This window comes from Nelumbo nucifera, chromosome 7, assembly GCF_055504915.1.
Source record: "Nelumbo nucifera cultivar China Antique chromosome 7, China Antique-T2T, whole genome shotgun sequence".
In the NCBI taxonomy this organism is placed as follows: domain Eukaryota; kingdom Viridiplantae; phylum Streptophyta; class Magnoliopsida; order Proteales; family Nelumbonaceae; genus Nelumbo; species Nelumbo nucifera.
The window spans coordinates 10,973,220-10,995,226 of record NC_142655.1 but is presented as its reverse complement, the minus strand read 5'-3'; the positions used below and the strand labels follow the sequence as shown (position 1 = coordinate 10,995,226).

The 22,007-nt window shown below is 36.9% G+C and overlaps 1 long non-coding RNA gene across 1 annotated transcript; it reads right to left on the bottom strand.

The window, feature by feature from the left end:
- Positions 1 to 2,068: 2,068 nt before the first annotated feature.
- On the bottom strand, positions 2,069 to 11,455 carry LOC104608856 (uncharacterized). Its single transcript, XR_737167.2, has 4 exons — positions 10,263 to 11,455; positions 7,149 to 7,294; positions 6,971 to 7,038; positions 2,069 to 4,936 (listed from the first exon to the last, which is right to left on the bottom strand). It is a non-coding gene; the product is annotated as an uncharacterized LOC104608856 (long non-coding RNA).
- Between the last annotated feature and the right edge of the window lie 10,552 nt (positions 11,456 to 22,007).

The window sequence follows — 22,007 nt, the reverse complement described above, 5'->3', positions numbered from 1 at the left end:
ACACCAATCAACCAGATTTTACCGACGGGTAGACATGGGAAAAATGAAAACAAAAGGAAATGGAGGTCTCCAGAGAATAATGGAGTTTCACTCCAGTCAAACATTTGCCAAAGACATTGAAGAAAACAATTGGGTCTCCACCCATTGAGGGTAGGGGTGTCAATTGGATTAGATTTGGTCCAATCCAAATCGGTCCAATGTAAGTCTATTATAAATGGACCAGGTCCAATCCAATCCAATGAATGTTTTGGACCAATTTAGACAGTCCAATTCAATGTCTGGACCGTTCAATCTGTTCAAATTCATTTTGATTTAGATTGGTTTCAATGCAAACCCGGTCCGTTGACACATATATTCTTATCTTATATCAATAGACCAGATATTGGCTTAATCCAACCCAATCCAATATAAATTTGTTACAGACGGACCAGGTCCAATCCAATCTAATAAATATTTTGGACCGAATTGGTCCAATCCAATATGTCTTGTTGGTCCGTCCAATCTGTCCAAATTAATTTTGGACTGGACGGGGTCCAATCCAAAACCGATCCATTGGCACCCTTAATTGGAAACAAAAGGATGGGGGAAAAGGAAGAATGGGACAAAAAAAACAAAATAGCAAGTAAGCAAAGTAGAAGATGGATCTGGTCTTGCCTTTGAAAATCATCGGAGATCCAACCATTGGGATGGGTAGAGGTCGAAGAAGAAGAGGCTCTCTATTCTGACAAGACCCGAAATATTTTCTCAGCAGAGTTTTCTCACCAGGGTCACACTGTTTTTGTGTGATCCTGCCTACTTGATTATGGAATCCCTAGTCCCACATTTTTTCCATCCCATCCCCTATCTCCCTCAAAACAAATAAAAAAAAAAAAAAAGACATTTTTGAAATATTCCCTTTTTCCCATCCCCATCCCACAAACTAAACACAGTCACACAGCCTTAGAGACCTTGGGGAGGAGAACAGAAAGTTGATCACATTCCTCTACAGGTCACAAACAGAAATACCTTGAGACAGATCAGAGCTGGTGACCCACAAGTCGCATCTGTGATTAATATGGGAGAGTAAGTCTTCCAGAGATATGGCTTTATTATGAGAAAAAAATACGATTGTTCCTCTCTTCCCAGATGTCCCACATTCTATTTTTTACTTTTCAAATATCAGAATTCAGATTTAAGCTCTATTTCTTTTTCTGCTTTGAACTTTAAGTGAAATTATGGGCAACATCTTTGCAAATTGAGAAACAAAACCAAGGAGCGTTACCAAAGCAGATGGTGTTTAAATACACAAACAACTTACCAAAATGACGACCCTATCGTACATATGATAATCACCAATTGAAGAATAGAGAATAAACATGCAGATACTAATCAACCTACATTTTAAGGGTTGCATAATAATTTATAGTCATATGCATGGTAGGTCAGTCTGAGCTAGGAGTGTCAGTGGATCAGTTTTGGGTTGGACCTGTCCTAATCAAAATCAATTTGAATGGATTAGATCATTGGATGGATCAATAAGACATTGAATTGGACCAGTACAGATGAACCAATATCGTATATGGAATTCGATTGAACCTGATCAATTTTTTATGGATTTCTATTGGACTGGGTCAGATTGAACTAATATCCGGTCTATTGACATAAGATAAAAGTACAGGTGCCAATGGACCAGGTTTGGATTGGGCCCAATCTAAATTAAAACCAATTTGAACAGTTTGGGCGATCCAGACTCTGAATTGGACGGTCCAGAATAGTCCAAAGTATTCAACAGATGGACTGGACCTTGTCCATCTGTAATGGACCAACATCCAGTCCCTTGACAGCCCTAGTCTGAACCAGTAGAGCAGCCAGATTAAGTGATCAACAAAATAATCACTTTAAACCCCTTTACTTGTCAGGTTTCAGCCAAGAGCCTCTTGTACATGGCAAAACAAGGCCCTTTCTCATCCTCTTTTCTTTAAAAGGCTCCTTGCTGTAACTCTTATCAAATTCTGATGATCAGATTGCATATCTTCTCACAGACCATATATCTTATGCGGAGTATCTTGTGGCTTAACCAACTGACCCAGTAGATAGTAGGATATGGGGTATGGGTTCTAAAATTGTGAAAATATGTGATCCATAATGCCCCCCTCCTATAACTCTAAGATTGTCATCTTGGATTGAGACCATCAATCTTAATTTGACAAAGAAACTGCTTTTCCAATAGGGCTTAAGAGGCTGTAGTGATTGATTCAAAAAAGAAACTTGCGCTGAATGTGCACACATAAACACATCAACCCACGCCAGTCTTAACATGGCAGAGAACTGTATAGCAATAAGATATGGAAACTGTTGAATTGAAACAGAAAAAAATTTACAATAATACATAGATGGGCCCATTAATAGCATGTTAATTTATGGCATGCTCTCTATTTTCAATGGCTTTCATGTCACTCTCCAAATTATCATCATTAACAAAAATATCCCAATTCTTGTATTCCCTCTCATAATCCTCCCTGTATCTTGTCAGTAACCGATGGTTCTAATGAACATAAACCAAAGAATCTGCACGATTTGAATTCAGCTTGTTCCTCTTAACATTATGGATATACCAGAAAGTACTCAATTCCCTCTCTACATAAGAGGTTCTCACACTCTGGGACAAAACTCTAATCGCCAAATTGTAAAGCTCAGAGGTGGTCACACCATATAAATTCCACCATGATAGTGCAGCCATTGTCTCTCTATCTTCAATTGCTTGAGAACAAGCAAATGCACCCCTACCACTAACAAAATCACTAAGTTGCTGACGGACCATAAAAGCTTCCTTTGAATCACCAACAGCTCTATCCAGTGCATCCAAGTAAGCCTTCTGGATATCAGGATCAGCATGAGGCTTCTTCCTTTTTCCTCCCCCAGGAGCTGAACTTATTAGCCAAGACTCTGAATAATAATAAGGTGTAAGGACATATGCAAGACTATGTAAAGGAAGATTTGTCTTGTCCCATCGTGTCATAGCAAGATTTTCAACAGCTTGATACATCTCAGAGTTATCAGACAATGCCTCTTTATGCAGTCCAACATGGACATCATCCTTGGATAAATTTCCCCAACAACAGCCTTATCTGAGTCACAAAAGCAAATCATCTCCCAAATTGGCCTTGTGAATGCCAAAATAGCCTCAACCTTCTTCCAAAAGCCATCATTCAAAATAGTTTCTTTTACCTCTTCATGTTCCAAATTTGACTTTGACCAACCCTTTTGGAGAGTCTCCCGTTCCCCACTGGATACCATGTTGACTAAAGTATTTTTCACATGAATAATATGCTCAAACAACATAAAATGATATCCAAATCTTGTCAGACTTGCCTTCTTTATTTTAAAAACATCTAAAGCTGAGAATGTATGAAAAATGTATAAAGCTGAACTATGGTTCCTTGTGTATTTTTTCATTCCCTTCACCTTTTTATAAATTTCACCAACAAAAGTCAAGCTTGGATGCATTGACTTTACAATATCTTTCACCAAAAGGGTTAAAGTATGAGCCATGCAACCAGACCAGAAAATATGAGGATGTCTCATCTCAATGATTTTCCCTGCATCCCTACATGCAGGCATGTTATCAGTCAAGATTTGCACAACATTATGTGCACCAACAATTCCAATGGCATCATGTAAAACTTGAGCTATAAATTCACCAGAGTTCTCTTCTCTAGAACAATCAATTCCACTAATATAAATTGCCCTACCTCCTGAGACAGCAATTACATTTGCTAAAGATTGGTTCTTGGTGTTTTGTTCAGCCATTTGAAACAATTGAAACCCCATATGTTGGCCATTGCTTCTTTATGGACATTAAAGCCTGTTCAATTTTAGCTTTCTCTTTGTCAAGCAGTGTAGTCCTAATCTTTTCTGCACAAGGTGGCTTATATCCTTTAGGTGCTTCATTAATACCCTTTACCATATCAACCCAAAATGGTGATTTTGCCACATTCAGAGGAATGCCATTCCCATAGAAGAATCTTGCAACTAACTCATCCAGTTCATCTACAGGAGATTCTTCAAAGACATCTAGGGTGTTATTCTCTTTTTCTATCATACTAGTAGCTGTCTTGCACATCAGCTGAACCATAAAAATATTTGAACTAGACCTTCTATGTTTGCAACGTCCAAAAATTCTCTTGTCTGCTTCTTCCTCTTTTTTTCATTTTTTCTTTCTCTTCCTTCTTTACCTTTGGACAAAATATCATTCCCTGGGATTTTTGCCCAGGCAGCAATCCCATGAAGTGTGCTCTAATACGAGAATATGTTCCAGTGTAAGGTTCATATCTGCACCCAAAATTACAAGTCCACTTGCAAGCATGTCCATCTCTTTTATCTCCAATGAATGTTACGTATTTCTTGAGAGGTGTGGCTGTTAACTCTACATTCTCATCATCAATTTCTTTACTTTCAGCTATTCCATCTCCAGAGGAAACCCTTGTGACTATCTCATCAATTTCATCTTCAGAAGATGTTTTAGATGTATCAGAAACCTTCCCTTTTTCTGCAATTTCATTTCTACTCAAATTACTTATCACTGAACCAACACCAATATTCTGAATGGGAACTTTAAGTGAACGACCTCCAAAAATTTTCTTAGCTTCTTCTTCTTCTCTCTTCATCTTCTCCCTGTCTGCCTTCTTTACCTTAGGGCAAAGTACTATTCCTTGTGATTTTTGTCCAGGTAATCAAGTATGCTCTAGTACGAGAATATGTTCCAGTTTAAGGTTCAGATCTACACCCAAAATTACATATCCACTTGCAAGCTCCCTCCTTCCTATGTCCAACAAATGTTACATACTTTTTGAGGGGGGTAGAAGTTTGCTCTGGAGGCTCATCTTCAATATCTTCATTGTCAACAAATGGAGTCTCCACCAGTACAACCATTCCATCACCTTTATCCATTTTCATCCTTTGGGAGAGGGGGAGGATGAAGAAATTAGAACAAAGAATCAAATGAATTTAAGGACAGTTCTTATATACACAAACTGATCAAAGTGCAAGACAAATAATCAAACAAAACCGAGGTATCAAAACAGAACATGTTTTTTTTCCTTTTTTGTTTTTATCAAAACAGAACATGTTCAAGCAAAACTGTGGATACTTGAACTAAAATCCATTAAGAGTAACACATAAAACTGCATATGAAAAACCACATACAAGAAGAAACTTTATTTTAGTTTATGAAGCTAAAGTTTCCATGAGGCAATATATTACCTGAATCAAGGTGAATGAGAGAAAAGGTATTCTGCTTTTCTCTATCAGTAAGGTCAGAATATTATATTAATAACAAAGTACAAAAAGAAGACAAGAAGAATAGACAACAGAAACAGAAACAGTACAAAAACACTCACAATGAGTAAATTAAATTCCTTGGTCCAGCAAAACAAAAGCCCCAAAATAAGACACTTTTGTCAAATACCAACCCCACCTCAGGCCAAAGGAATACCCAGAACATTAACATATCCCCTAATCCAACAGAACAAGGTGTTCCCTCTGGCAGTTGAGGATAAAAATCAATTATATACAAGTGTGATATATCCCATTAAATAGGCTGGCTACACACCACCTATCCCTTCTCTTACATAAGCATCTATGTGCAAAAGAAGTTTCTGCCTATTTGCCCCTATTTTTGCCAAGGCATCCACCATTCCATTTGCTGTCCTTTGAACCCACTTAGCATGATACATTGTTTGGATGGATTTTCATGATCTAGATTTTATGTTTTTTTATACTAAAATAGCATGGATTTGTTTTAGAAATTTCCATGCATTAATTGAACGGATGGGATCTATTGGTAAATGTTTGGATGCTCATGATTAATTCATTGCTCTTAAGAGACCACATTGTTAGCATGGATTCTTGGGTTAATTTATCTGGATGGCCCAGATTGCTTGAAACCTCAGTACATTACTTGGATGGTTGAGATTAAATCACTGATCTTAAGAGACCACTTGAATGGTCAAGATCATTGGATTGATCTGGTACATCAGTTACATGACCTGGATTTGGTACAACACTTGAAGGATAGAGATCACTTCACTGATATTAGTACACCATATCAAGGGACCATATATTTAGTTTAATCTACCACTAGCGGGGTGGCCCCTGCATTGCAGGGGCTAATGAGTATAGAAAAAATAAATCTTAAAATATGAGATTTTTTGCTTTGGAAGGGCTACAAGAAGAGTTGGTTGAAAGGTAAATATTAACTAAACGTAGAAACATATGAAAACCTTTAACTACAAATTGGACAAATTGACCAATATGAGTAATATTTAAATAAGCAAATTGAACTAAATATTAACCAAATGAGTCATTGAACAACATGTTAAAGGTGTTTGTCATCTTGTTCGAGAAAGAGTGCATGGTAAAGACATTAGCACTCTCCGTGTCAACTTGGGGGATCAGCTTGCTGACCTATTCACAGTCCATAAATCTACCTCTGGCTTACTTTAGGATTATATAACATGAACTGACCAGCTTGAGGGGGATTGTGGAATTGATATGGCAGGTCCACTAATCCCACAATCTCCTCTTCCTTCTTTTCTGGTTTTCTCCTCTTCTTCTCTACTTCTATGCTAGATGCAGGTCAGATTATTCAAGTAGAATATCAAGTAAACAAATTTTTAGAAAATAAACCAAAAAGAAAAGGACAACCTTCTTAATTTGACTCAAGCATAACAGTAGAGTCCTAGAGTTCAAAATGAGAAACAGAAAGAAGGGGTAGAAAGATCTCCAAATCTTATTGAATACGCTATGATTTCTTAATCAAGGTATCCAAGTTATAGATAGAAGGGAAGAACATCTATAAACACATAATATTGAAGTTACGGTTATAGGAAATTACATAATGCTTTGACAGAGTAAGAATGCAACAAATGTTAAGACAAAGAACCAGGACAAAGACAGAGGAATGTTATTAATAGTTATATATTATACATACCTTGCTTTGAGAAGCAAAAGAATTGTAAAAACTTCTAGACTATTGTAGCCACAATCAACAAAATCTCCCTGCCAAGGATTTAGGAAGACTTAAAGTCTACATAAATAAGTGCATAATAACACGTGACACAAACAAGTTAGAAAATCAGAGTTAATAGAAGCAAGCATTTAAAGATTACCATAAATATGTAATTTGTCTCTGGTACATGACATCCCGTCTGAAAGAGTTTCATTAGATCATGAACTGGCCATGAATGTCACCACAAACAGTAACTGGGCTATTAACCGGTTGGACATTTGACTCCTCAATTAAGATCTTTTTCACCTACAAAGGGCATCATTCATATGTCAACATATAAAGGACACACCCAAGAATAACACAGGAATATTAGAAAAACAAGTAATAAAATGTCATGATAAAGAATAATGATAGACTGTACATAAGGCTGTATTTGGTAAGAGTGCAAATGCAGAATGGAAACGGATTTGCACTCTGGTTCAGTGTTGCAGGTGAATGGTAAGAGTATGTTTTTGTACTGACGATGAAAGTAAATTTCTATTTTTTTCAACTGTTTTTGCATTCAAAATGGGAACGAATTGGAAGAAAACTTTGCGCTCAAAGTTCACCAAATGTAAAATAGGCTGGCTTCTATCACAACCAAACATGACACTGTAAATTTATCAGTGCAAAACCAAACCAAGTTTGCATCCTTCTATTTGAACAAATTTGCATTCATCCAATAATATTCACTGCTTAAACTCTTACCAAACACAGCCTAATATACCCAGCAATAACCCTTCCACAAAATGACAGAGAGGGTGAGAGACCAAAGGAACTCTCAAGCAAAGCAACCATGATAATAAGGAAACTGAAACAACTAAGAATTTAAGAAGGTATTTGCCAATATGAACAATTATGAATTAAATTGATGTCTGAAATAGAACCATTAAAAATAGGTGAAGACAATTTTGGACCTGGCCCTGAGCTCCAAGAACAAAAGAAAAAATCAATGCAGGATAAACTTCCATGCATTTCTCCAGAGTTACATAACCAAAAATAGGAATCATTGATTAGTAGTTTCCTAAGTTAGCTGATGAAAGTTAAGCACTATTTTACAATTGTTGTACCATTCAAGATTGTGCAAAAACAGATGATATATTTTAATTATTCTAGAAGATACAATCTTCCATATACTTCATGCCACGGAGACACGCTCTCTGCTTTCAAGAGCATCTATTGCCACTATTAATAGTCTTTTGAAAAGACCACCAAGCTCCAATATTAGCAATAGGAAATCAATTAAGGTTTTGCTTTTGCCTACCACGTCAAGAACGTGATAACACTTTATTATCATCGCTTTAAAAAACGACCCAGAAACTGAACTATTCTGGTCACCGGTTTCTGGGTCAACGGTTTGACTGTCCAGTTTGAATGCATGGCCCCGTTCTAACAAATAAATTAAAAAGTAAAAAAAATAATTAAACATGAAAATAGTCAAAAACCGTTGAACAGAATAATTAATCAATGAAAAACAAAGGATGAAAATGTATGTAAAAAAACAAAAGATGGCAATGTATGTAATTACCCTTTTATCATGGATAGATAAAGTAAAAAGTAATTTTTCTTTGGGTTAGACTTTAGGTTTATTAGGCAATGTTGTCAACATGGTTTTTAAAAACGAACCGGTCAGGGGTCCGGTTACCGGTTCAAACGGTCTGACTGTTCGACCCAAACGGCCAACCCATTCTGACATTAAAAAAAAAAAAAAAATGGAATACAGTCAAAACGGTTTGAACGGTTAACTGGCCAGTTCAGCGGTTTGCTGACCAAAATCAACGGTTTTGGGGGGAAAAGCGGGTTTGGGGGAAAACGGAACCGGTCAGGTGACCGGTTCCCAGTTTTTCCGGTCCGACCATCTGGTCCGGTCTGATTTTGAAAACCATGGTTGTCAAAGGAGATTAAACAAGATTGATGCAACGAATCCTTGGTATAAAGTAAGAATAACTCACAATCTTTTATTAGGACCAATAAGGTTTATGAAATTGTGCTTTCAAAGTTACAACAAACAACCAGGTCCATTTCAAAGCATCTGGAAATTGCATTCGGCATTTTTCTTGTCAACATTGAAACATATCTTAACATGTCATAGTCCCAAAAATTTTCTACTGTAAATCTCATGTCATCCTTTTTTGTCTATTTACTTATATTTAATATTGAAAATGTCTAAGCATCATTATCAACAAAAAGATGCCCATTTGGGTCTCGGGTGTCCTATTTGAAATACTTTCATTCAACTTGTCAAGAATATTTCTCCTTTGTTAATGCCATTTATTTAGAGGTGTAAAGTGGGCCGTGCCGTGATAGCCCGAGGGCCACCACGGGCTATGCCGTCCTCCCCGGTGAAAATTTTGGGGGTCGGCCCGGCACGGCCCACAGCCCAGGCCCAGGCGGGCCCGTGCCATGCCGCAGGCCGGGCTGACCCGTGGGCCAAGCCTTGGCCCAAGCCAGGCCATGGACCGGGCCAAAGCTATTTTTTTCTTATTTATTTAAAAAAAATGAAAAGAAACTTAAAATTTTAATTTTATATGAATTTTGATGTATACAATTGCTTATATATACAATAATTAAATAAGTTAGTATAATAAAATTGAAAAAAATGTTTATTTTATTAATATATTATATACTATATATTATTATATAATTATAATTTATATAATATATTATATTATATATATATAATATATATATAAATAGCATATATAAAATATATATAAATAGCATATATGGGCTGTGCTGGCACAAGGGCCGCGGGCGGCACGGCCTGCTTGATCATGCTGTGCCGTGCTGGCACGTGGACTTCAAACCCCAGGCCCAGCACGGCACGGACCATCGTGCCGGGCCTGGCACGACCCGTGTGCCATGCCAGGCCGGTCCAAAATCGTGGATTTACACCTCTACATTTATTTGAACCTGGAAATCTATTACTCTACAGTACAGCACACCCATGACCTATCATCAGATATTTTAAGATGCTGATGTGTTTGTGGGAGTGGGGCCAAATTCTATGACCATATGACATGTGGCAAGTTAAGGGAGTAGGGAGGTCAGTTCCAATTCCAGTCCCATATATAACGACTCGCATGCATCGATCTATCAAACAAACCATCAACCATCTCAAGGATTCAGTTGCAGTGACCAACAACTAATAAACCCAGACGGCCAGAACCCCACCAACTGAAGAGAAGTAGAGAACAAAAATTCAAGATCCAAGGATTGGTCAAGAGAAACAAACCGATCTCAAACAAGATTTATTTGTCTGAGAATGATGCCAGGAAAGGAGAAGAGCTTGTGTCTTTGCAAGCTGAATGTCGAGAAGACGTCTCTTCTGCTGCTGCTGCTACCACCCATCAAATCCCCACGTTCTGAAAACGATGGCTGGTCTGCTTTGTGTTCTTTATCTCCTTCCTCCTTCCTCCGCCTCTCGTTCATTCGTCCACCAATTTGCGCGAGAATTGAGGGCAGACCAGACCAGACAGTGATGGGGCCGCCTGCAGACCTAACCAACTACCTTCCTGTTGACGCTTTATCTCCCTTTCTTTGTGTTTTATCATCTTCCTCATGTGGATGTGGGGAGCCCGAGCTCCGGAGAGAAGAGTGAGAGAAAGATAGAATGAGGCGAGAGAGACTCTCTGAGTTTGAGCGTGACAGGCTTCAACTTTCCGCCATGCTTCCTGCTCCCTCTTAAATGCACCTCATCATCACTATCACCTCGTTTCTCTCGAGTCCCGATCCAACGGGTCCAGTCTCTCCACGTCGCTTGCCGATTAAAATTAGTTCTGCATGTCACGCATGGAAGCTGGAAACGACGTCGGCACGAAAGCCAACGTCAGTGGTCAAGACTCCTGCTCTCTCTCTCTACTCTACCACCATTCTTCATCAACCCAGAGAAAGACATTCAGATTCAGTCATACGCAATAAGGAGAGAAGATGTGTCATTACTCTCTCTTTCTTTCTTTGTTATTGTTGTTTATTGGTTTCACTCAGTGAAAGAAATGAATGTAACCGAAAGATATCCTCACCCAACTGAAACCAAACCAGAAAGTTCGTTTCTGGTTCCTCATTTCACCATAATGACCAACCTGCCCTTAGTCTTTGAGTGGGGCGCATACCTGAGTGAGGCGCATCGCAGTCTCTAGAGCAGAGAGACGGTGATCGAAGGAGCCGATAATAACGATCATGTTGTCTGTAATGGTCTAGCTCTTCTAGAGTGCCTCTTTGGTCTGGCTCTTCTAGAGTGTTTCTCTCATGAAGGCCGCTCGCTTTCTTAGGGTTTCTATGGGCAGAGGAACACCCATCTCATCTCTATCTTTCTCCTCCTCCTCTTCTTCTTCTTCTTGTATCAAGACTCCATTGCTTTGAGCCGATGAAAACTATGAGATCTACGAGGCAGCATGGCCAGGCCAGGATCGTCGGCTTTTGCTTCTCCACACCGTTGGAAGGTTTTGCCGCAGTAGCTTTCTGAGCGTGAAGAAGAGGATGGAGAAGGCGGGGTTTCAGAGCTAATGGCACGCGTGTCATAATCTGGATGGTGTATAATCTGTATTGGCACGTACGTGGGAGCTTGTTGGTGATATACAATCTGAAAGATTTAATCATTTTATTTTTTATTTAATATTGATTTATAAAAAATAATTATTGTTAATTGAATATGAATAAATATTTTTTAATAAATTTAATCTTATTAATAATTATCTTAGCGGGATTCGTGCGATGCATGGAATTTATTAAGCAAAATAATAGAATGCATCATATACTAAAATATTCTTACAGTTTCATGGATTTACTAAAAATCTACTATATATTAGCATTTTACTAAAATACCACTTATAATTTGTAATTGATTTAATCAATCTTTCGTTATATGATAGTGGAAAATGATAGTATTCATTTAAATAAATTTAATCAAAAGAAAATATAAATAAAAATACCATTTTGCCTTTAATAAAAATACTATCTTGACTCCATTGGTTATATTTGGCCAATTTTGTTTTTTGTATAAAAAAATGTTGAGGGTATTTTTGGAATAAAAAATTATGGACTTAATAGTAAAACAAACACTTCTTAATGAAAGGTTGATTAAGTAAATAAATTGTAAAATATATAGAATATTTTAGTAAAATAAAAACTATAAGGTAGGTTTAAGTAAATATGTAAAACTATAAGGTGTGTTCTAGTAAATGATCCTAATATAAACACATAAGAGTTTACAATTGTTTTATATTTTCAACTTTTTAAATAATTAATAATTATTCATATTTTATATACTACTTTTAATAATTTTGTTTATAATACAAAAATAATAATAATTAATTTTAATTAGGTTTATTCATCAAACTTATGAAACCGACCAACTTGATCAACTCGACCCTAGTTGGTCGGTTTTCTAATATTTTATATCGATTTTGGTTCAAAAAAATCTCAATTTGACCAATTTGGATCAGTTTCACTTTGGCCATTTGTAAACCGACCAAAATCGAACGACCTAACCATGGATATATATTAATATTTTTATATTTTAAATATAACTTTTAATATAAAAAAGTGAGAAATTTCCCATACATATTAGTATAAAATGTTTCATTTCATAAATCTAATTTTTAAATTTATTTTCTAATAATTGTCATGAGTGAGGTGGTTAGTCTACATTTGGGAGTCTCCTTGAAGGATAAAAGAAAGGTGAGTGTAGGAGGTGGCTAAAGGCTAAGGCAAATGAGGTGATAGAACTATTATCTCATTATAAATTGGACCCCTATTTATAGGGAGAGATCCCAAGGTCCCAAAAGGAATGAGCAAAAAGTGTTTGGTTCCCATTAGGAAAGATAATCTTGGATTTGGTGTCAATTGTTAGGAAACACTGTTAGGGTTTCGCCACATGTCTTATAAGATATCTTAAGGACGAACTTTCCTTTTGTCTGAGAATTCTCATAATACACATGTGCTACTTCCTTTCATGACCCTTTTAAAAATACATGGCATGGGTGATGTTACTATTTAGCTTGCACACTCTCATTAGGCTCACAAGGTGTCCCATCACGTGTGTTATTTAACGACACACGTGTTTCTATTATTTGTTTCTGATCTGCAGTGAGTCTGTGCTCATCGCGATTATGTGATGATTTAAAACTCATCGCAAGTCCGCGTGGGTCTGAAGCCCATCACAGTTCTGCGATGGATTTAAACTCATCACAAGTCTGCATTGGTCCAAAGTTTATCACAACCTGTTTCGGCTATGAATTCATCACAGATGTGTGATGAGTTATGAACTCATTGCAGATGTGCGATGAGTTATGGACTCATTACAGGCATTCGATAGTATTAGTTTGACACCTCCTCTGTTTTGATGGTTTAAGTGACCACCATGTACCTACAATTGCACTGTAATTTTTAAAATTAAATTTAATTTTTAAGTTTAAATCTTTTGAACCGATTTACCTTTTGTGAAAACTGACCCAAAAACCGATACAACTTGAGTGGGTCGGTTTTCACAAAAGGTCAGTCGGCTTTAACTGACGGCTAGTTTGAACCAACTCATTAACACTCATAATTTTAGCTAAATTAATAGTTTTATCTCCGAAAAAAATAACAGTAGTTTAATCTCCAATAATTATTAAAAATTTATAGTGAAAACACACAATTATTGAAAATATATTGATAATGAAAAAAATACAATAATTACAAAAAAACAATAAGTACTAAAAATATATTAACTTAGTCAATAAATAGTATGATCTCAAATAATAGATTAATTTTTAATAAACATTAATTAATCAATAAGTTATAACAAAAATTTAATAAATACAATAAGTACAATAAATTAAATTTAAAAAAATCAATAATAGAAGTTTAATTTCCAATAATTATTTAAAGTTTTCTGTTAAATAACAAAACAAAATAAATTAATACATAATCATTGAAAATACATTTATCACAAAAAACAATAAATAATTACTGAAATACAATAAATATTAATTTTAGTATATGTAATTATATAATAAATATAGATTAAGAGTTTAAAATTTTTATTAATAAATATTAATGTTTTTGAAAGTTATTTTCTCGAATTATTACTTGATAGAAGTGAAATTAATTATTTACAATATTATGTAAAATATTAAATTATTATTATTTTAAATATTATGTTATAATTACTTTTCTACTTTTTTATTTTTTTAAACTTATTACATAATTTCTCTATTTTAACTATTTAAAATCTAGTTATGTTAAATATTTTGTTATTTAAAATACTTAGTTATTTAAATACTTAAATAATATGTAAAATATTAAATATTTATTGAATTTAATTATCCATAAAATTATAATTTATACTATTATTAAATAATTTCATATTAACTTTGTAATATATTAAATTATTAGTATTTTCAATATTAAGTTATAATTACTTTTCTACTTAGAATATTTTTTTTAAATTTATTACATAATTTTGTTATTTTAACTATTTAAAATCTAATTATGATAAATATTTAAATAATCTATAAAATATTTAAAAATTTTAGTTATTTCAATTTCATTTATTTAAAGCTATTACATATTAATAAATATTTGAAAAACATTTAAATTGATAATCCAGAAAAATATAATTTAAATTGTTAGTACATAATTTCATGATATATTTTGTAAAAATATAAAATTATTTTTTGTCTTTTTAATAAATATCTTAAATTATTATATGATTTTGTTAGAATATTTAAATAATTCTTTTATTTTTTAATCCAAACTTTATTTAGATAGATATAGATAAAAAGTAGGGGAGAGGATAAATAGGAATTAGAGATAATTTAGGAGAGAAACTCTATATTAAATTAGATATAATTTTGGAGATAAATAAGAATTAGTGATAATTTTGGAGAAAGTGGGGGAGGTAGTTGAGGAGAAATTTTAGGATAAGAGATTATTTAGGTTTTGGGAAAGTGCATCTCATTCATTGTTTAATCTAATCAAGATAAGGAATGATTACTGTTTTATATTTTTAAAACAAAAGAAAATACAAAAAATGGAGAAAATAGATAAATAACTTCTCTCGAAATGCTGACATGGCAGGACCAGTTTTAATAACTTCCATGCCTATATAAAGTTGAAATTAACCCGATGGGGAGCATTGGGAACAGCGGTGCAGGTCAATGGGGCTACCCGGTAGGAAATCACAAACAACCTACGCCTACCCGATCTCATATGGGACTTTTTATGAGAAGGGGTTCGAGGGATCGGGATTCAGAAGGGACAAGTAGGATGAAGGCAACTACTCCCAACATGGTTTTCAAAACCGGACCGGACAAGACGGATGGACCGGAAAAACCGAAAACGATCAGGTGACCAGTTCCGTTTTACCTCAGAACCGTTATTACGCCAAAAACAATTGATTTGGTCAACAAACCGCTGACCCGGGCATTCGAACCGTTCAACGGTTTGGCCATTTTTTTAATTTTTAAAACCTTTTTATTTTTTTGTCAGAACGGGTCGTCTGTTTAGTTCAAACAGTCGAACCATTCGACCCGGGAACCAGACCCCTGACTGGTTCGTTGTTCAGTTCAGTTTTAAAAACCTTGACTCCCAAAAGGAGAATGGTCAAATGGAGCTCAAGAAAGAGGGGGAGCCAAGTTCGTAGGGAAACAAACATCTTCACGCAGATGTCCATCCTACCAGTACAGCTGAGTGTTCAACGCCTAGGCAACCTTCGGGAGAGGGACATGGATGAGTGGTGGAAACAGAGAAAGATCTATCCTCAGAAGAGTCTAAACTAGAGGAGATCCCCCCATTGGCGATAATCGAAAAAAGGGAGATGCTCACTCTATTGATGCTACCTCCGGCTGAAAACTCTAGTAAATAGGTATGTAATGCTCAAAGGGGAAGGAAGGGACAAAAGAGGGTGGGAAAGGAGGTGGATGAAGGGAATTCAAAAGGGGAGGAAGGAGGCGAGACCAACCTCCTCATGGGTAAATTCAAAATTGCTAGGGCTGGGAAATTTCTAGGAATTTCGATAGAAAGAATGGAAGAAGAAACCATTAAATTTTTGGAGGAGATAGAGAAGAAAGTTATGTTTGAGAGAGGAAGAATGAATGCGAAAAAAGGAGGAAGTTCAATGAACAAAAACAAGGAAATATTTTGTCTGTCTTGGGGTTTAAATAATAGGGCAGGCAAAGGGGAGGGCGTGGTAAGGGGAGGGGGGAAAAAGGTTAGGAGGAAAGGGAAGGGAAGGGGTTTAGGGAGTTCATTGTGTTATTAGATTATTGAATTTAAAATTTTGTCTTGGAATGTGAGGGGCTTGGGATCGGGGAGAAGAAGAATGGTAGTGTGTAATTTGTTGAAAAGGTGGAATTTAGATGTGGTGTTCCTTCAAGAATCGAAGTTGGAAGTGGTGGAGGCAACAATAATTAGAAGTATTTGGGGCCAAGGGGAAGTTAAATGGTTAAGAAAATAGGCAAGAGGAACTATGGGGGGCCTAATAACAATGTGGGATCGATCAAGGTGCAAGTTGGTTGATTATCATGTTGGGGCTTTTTTAGTGCCGGTGGTGTTAGAAATGGACGGAGGGGTAAGGGGCTTATTCATTAATGTTTGTGGACCCTCAAAAGAAGCGGAGAGAAGTAGACTTTGGGAGGATCTGGTTGGCCAAGAGGTTCTTCTGCCCTACCCTGGGTGCTGGGAGGTGACTTTAATGTCACCAGATTTTTAGAGGAGAGAAATGGGGGCAAAAGAGGGGTAAGGGAGATGAAGAGGTTTGCTGATTTTGTCAACCAACACGATCTATTGGATTTACCATTGTCTGGGGCTTGGTTCACTTGGACGAACAACTAAGAATCTCCAACATTGGTTAAGTTGGACAGATTTTTGGTAAATACGGAGTGGGAATCTTTGTTCCAAAATTTAATCAAGGAGGCTTTGCCTAGACCATTCTCAGATCACTCACCTATTCAGCTCTGGTATGGTGTATTTGGTCATAGAAAATCTCCATTTAAGTTGGAACATGCCTGGTTTGAGGAAGAAGACTTTTTCCCCTTCCTAAAAAGTAAAAACTACTTGGATGGATACTCAAGTAGAGGGAACAAGTTCTTATGTCTTAGCCAAGAAATTGGGAGCTTTAAAAGAGGCAATAAAAACCTGGAAGGAAGAGAGGTGGAAAAAATCAGAGGCAGAAAAGAAAAGTTGTCTAGAGGTTGTTAAAGAAATTGATTCAGCTGAAGAGAAAGGTCCCATCTCTCAGGTAGAAAAGATTAAGAGGCAGGAAGCTAAATTACTTTTGGATAAATTGGCCTATAGAGATGAGTTGAAGTGGAGGCAAAGGGCAAAGGTGAAATGGCTTAAGGTTGGGGATAAAAATTCAAGTTTTTTTCATAAGATGGCAAAGGCAAGATCTAGAATAAACACAATTGAAAGGCTAGAGTTTGAGGGGGTAAGTGAAGAAACTGGGCCAGGGTTAAAGAAATTGGTAATTGATTTCTTCTCAGGTTTGTTTAAAGAATAGTGCAAAAGAAGATTGTTGCCTATGGGATTAAATTAAAAAAAAAAAGTCTCTGAAGTGCAAAAGAGTCTGTTAGAGGCTACTTTCTTGGAAGAGGAAATCTGGCAAGTAAAAAAAACCTTAAAGAAATCCCCCACTGCTATTCCATAGAAGCTGTTGGTATGTGATAAAGGATGATGTGATGCAGATTTTCCAAGATTTTGAATGCATCTCTGGAAAGGAGTCTGAAATATGAATGAAACATTCATCTCCTTGGCTCCGAAGATTGAGTAGTTTCTACAAAATTCTAGCCAAAGTATCAGTGGAGAGAATTAAAAAGGTCCCTGCTGATGTTATTTCTTAAACTAAGTTTGTGTTTGTTCCAAGAAGCCAAATGTTGGATATTGTCTTGGTGGCAAATGAAATAATTGATTCTATGCAAAGAGAGGGTTCTTCGGGTGTGATCTATAAGTTGGATTTGGAAAAGGCCTATGACAGTGTTAATTGGAGATGTTTGGACTTTGTTCTAAAGAGGAGAATTTTGGTCAGAAATGGGGGAATTGGATAAAAGTCTGTATTACCTCTTCTAAATTTTCTTTTATGGTTAATGGACAGTCAATGGGTTTCTTCAAAAGCTCGAAGGGACTTTGGCAAGGAGACCCTCTCCCCCCCTATTATTCATGTGTAATGGAAATTTCCACTATTTTCATCAAGTCAGTAGGGGATGAGAAACTATGGAAATGGTTTGAGGTGACTCCAGGTGGGGAAAGGGTGCAAGTTTTACAATTTGCAGATGATACAGGTGTGTTTACCAAAAAATAAAGGAGGATTGGGTATAAAAAAAGTAAGGAACTTCAACACTGCTCTACTTGGGAAATGGATCTGGAGGATTGGAATGGAAAGAAAAGAATGGTGGAGGACTCTAATGGCAGCCAAATACAATACTGACAGTGGGGATTGGATCACTAGCTCTTCTTTCAATTCTCTTGGTTGTTCAATTTGGAAAAAAAAAATCCTGGACATTCTTCATGTCTTTAGCAAAGGATTGAGACCCAAGTTGGGGAAAAGGGGATAGATTGCTTTTTTGGAAGGATCCTTGGTGTGGGAAATCCGCTCTCTCAGATCAATTCCCACAACTTTTCCAGATTGCAGAACCCCAAGATGTGTTTATTTGGGAGTGTTATGAAATTAATGAAGGCTCTGTGATCTGGTGCCCTTTCTTCAGAAGGAATTTTCAAGATGGAGATTGAAAGCTTCATCGAGCTTCTGGAGCTGATTTCCCTTCAGCCCCTGGATATACTTGTGGAGGATAATTGGGTATGGAGTTGGAGTTCGGATGGCCAATTCTCTGCCAGATCTTTTGTTAGGCATTTGTCTAACCTCAGTCCAGCGAATTTTTCGGCTGCTGAAGTTTGGAATTCTATAGCCCCCTCAAAGGTTAATGCTTTAGTTTGGGCTGCATCTTTAGACAGATGTTTAACTAAAACACATTTGTTAAAAGGAGGTAATGCAGATCTAGGAATTAGTTTGTGTGCTATGTGGGCAAAAACAAGAAGACAGAAGCCATCTGTTCATCCACTACCTTGTCTCAACAAAAATATGGAATCACCTTCTTTCAGCACTGGGTATTAGCTGGGTCATGCCAAGCACTGTGAAGGAGCTGTTGAATAGCTGGGAGCTGCAGGGACTGTCAAAGCTTGCAAGAAACATCTGGAGACCATTCCGGCTGTTGTTATTAGCTCTATATGGACAGAGTGAAACAAAAGGATTTTCTATAACACATGCAAAGATTCAGAAGATCTTATTACTTTTGTCTTTGGAAAACTCCTGTCTTGGGTCTCGGATGTCAAGGGGATTCAGACCACCCAATTAGAGGCTAGGTTGGGTTCTGGGAATTTCTGGAATTTGTAATGGCTTGAAATCCATGTTGTTTCGACCCAAAAGATAATATTGGGGGGACCCTCTTGTATTATTGTCTCTGAATTAATAAAATTTTGCTGGAAACTTTACAGGTTCAGAGCATTGACTATAACCAAGATGACCAATGGATTTGGACTTGGTCCAATGAGGGTAGTTTCTTAGTAAAATCAATGGCCTATAGACTCAGCAGTGGAGTAGCAGTGGGGGATTTTCCTTCTAAGCAGGTTTGGAATTCAATTAGTCCCTCAAAAGTGAATTTCCTTGTCTGGACCATGGCCTTAAATAAATTCCTGTCCAGAACTAACCTAGAAAGAAGAGGCTTGCAGATCCCTGATAATTCTTGTTTTGTGAAACACATCAAGAGTCTACGAACCATCTCTGCATTCACTGCCCGATTGCTGCCTAGGTGTGGAACCACTTCTTGAAGGTTGTGGGGATATGTTGGGTCATGCCAAAAACTGTTAAGGATATGTCTGTAGCTGGAAGATCAGTAAAATGAAGAAAAGAGGGAAGCTGGTCTGGACTTCTATCCCGGCAGCAGTGCTCTAGGCTATTTCGTCTAAGATAAACAAAAGCATCTTTAATCATAAAGTGAGAAGGCCAGAGGAAATAGGACAGGTGGTCGTTAGTAAATTGATATCCTAGATTTCAGTTACCCCAGAATTCAAACATGTAAATGTAGCTCAGTTCAGTCAATTTGGTGTTTGTAATGGGGGGCGGGGGGTCCCCAGGCCTGCTGTGTTGTTGGCATGTTTCTGTTTGTATTCTCAAAGTTTATTCTAATAAATTTACCTTACCTTTTCCAATATATATATATATATATACAATGGTGGGGGGAGGTAAACTCTCTTAACTCTCCCCCAAAGAGAAAATTACAATTTAACCCAAAACACATGACTTCTTCCCACCCCTTGTTTGGCCACTGCGTCTGCAAATGAATTGGCACATCCTTTGACCCACTGTAGACGCATTTCTGTTCCCTGAGTCCCTCTTTCAACCACTTTAACCTAGACCTCTGCCTCCAATAGACTTCCTCCCTCCTAACTACCTTTTCCCAATCTTTCCTCGGGGCCTCTCTTCTACTTCTACTACCTTCACTATCCAAATTCCCATTCTACTACTTAACATCTACTGCCTCCAATTCCTAAATTAACTTGTTTCTTCTTCAATGAAAGCTTTGAATTCCTCCTTGCCCTAGATTTTTAACTTTCTTTTTAGATACTTCACCTTTTGCAAGAAACAAAGCCCAACCCAACCTTCTACCTTACATTCCTCCCACCACCTGGCTATGTTTGTCTTAAAATCCTTATGGAGAGTCCACACCTTCTCCATCTTGAAAGGGGTTTTTCCTCCACTTAAAACTTCAATTTGTAGAGCAATCGACCAATGATTTGGAGTCCATCTAGGCTTGATTTCCTTGAATAAATTTGGGAAATGCTCCTCCTAATCTGTAGATAACAAGAATCTATCAAGTCTACAAGACTACAACTAATTACATTTTCCTGCAAGTTAGATCCGGTATATTTCCCATTGTGGAGGGGAAGGTCTTGAAGATTGTGCCTTGGAATAAACCTTGAAAAATCTCTCATGCTTCTAGTTATCTACCAACTATTAGAGATCTCATGATGGTACATTATAACATTGAAGTCTTCTCCAATACACCAAGGGAAGTCTTCAAATTCATGAGGGGAGTCTAATTCATCCCATAATCTTGCTCTGTCAGAAGGGGAATGGGCCCATACACCCCTATTAAAATCTAGGTCAATCCATCTGAGATATTTTTAAACAAAACTAGTATAGAGAATTCTCCAATATAGACTTATGTACCTGACACCTCTTCCCTCCAAGGCCCAATCTATTAAGATTCCTCCCACTATTACATTGGCAGCAAAGCTGCCCACTTTTTTCCCCATACCCTCCAAATAGCTTTTAATAATTTCCTGTCCACCAATGCTTTCTTGATTTCCTGGAGAATGATTATGTCTAGATTTTCCCTCTTAAGGGTTTCTTTCAATTCCCTTCCCAAGCCCCTAAGACCCTGTTTGGCAACGTTCCGCAAGAGTGTTTCTCCTGTTCCCGGCATTCTCACGAAACAGAAACGCGTTTAGCAAAATAAAAATGAGAGAAATGAGCCATTCCCTCGTGAGAACAACACATTCTTTGGGAGTGACAAATCAACACTCTCCAAGAACACATTCCTAGAGAATATGCAGTTCTCACATCGTCCTTCAAATTTACAAACACATATGCCTTGGTTGCAATGTGAGATCAAGGGCATTTTAGACATTTTTCCCAACCTAATAAACTCCACCCTAATGGCTTTCCTCTTCCTTTGACTTCTCTCTACCGTCGCACAACCAAGGAGCAATAAGCGTTGGATTTTTGGCGAACGATTTGGGACTTCAGTGAGCACTCGATTTTGCTCATTGTCGACAGTGAACGGTGAAGGTAAACACTCTTGTTTTGCACTATTTTTGCTTATTGTCAACAGTAAACCCTGCTTTGCTTGTCTTCCTTATCATTATTTTTTCTTTGTTACTGGATACCCTATTTTGCCTCTCATTGGATTTTCCTCCCTACTAGTATTATTTCAAGGTGAAC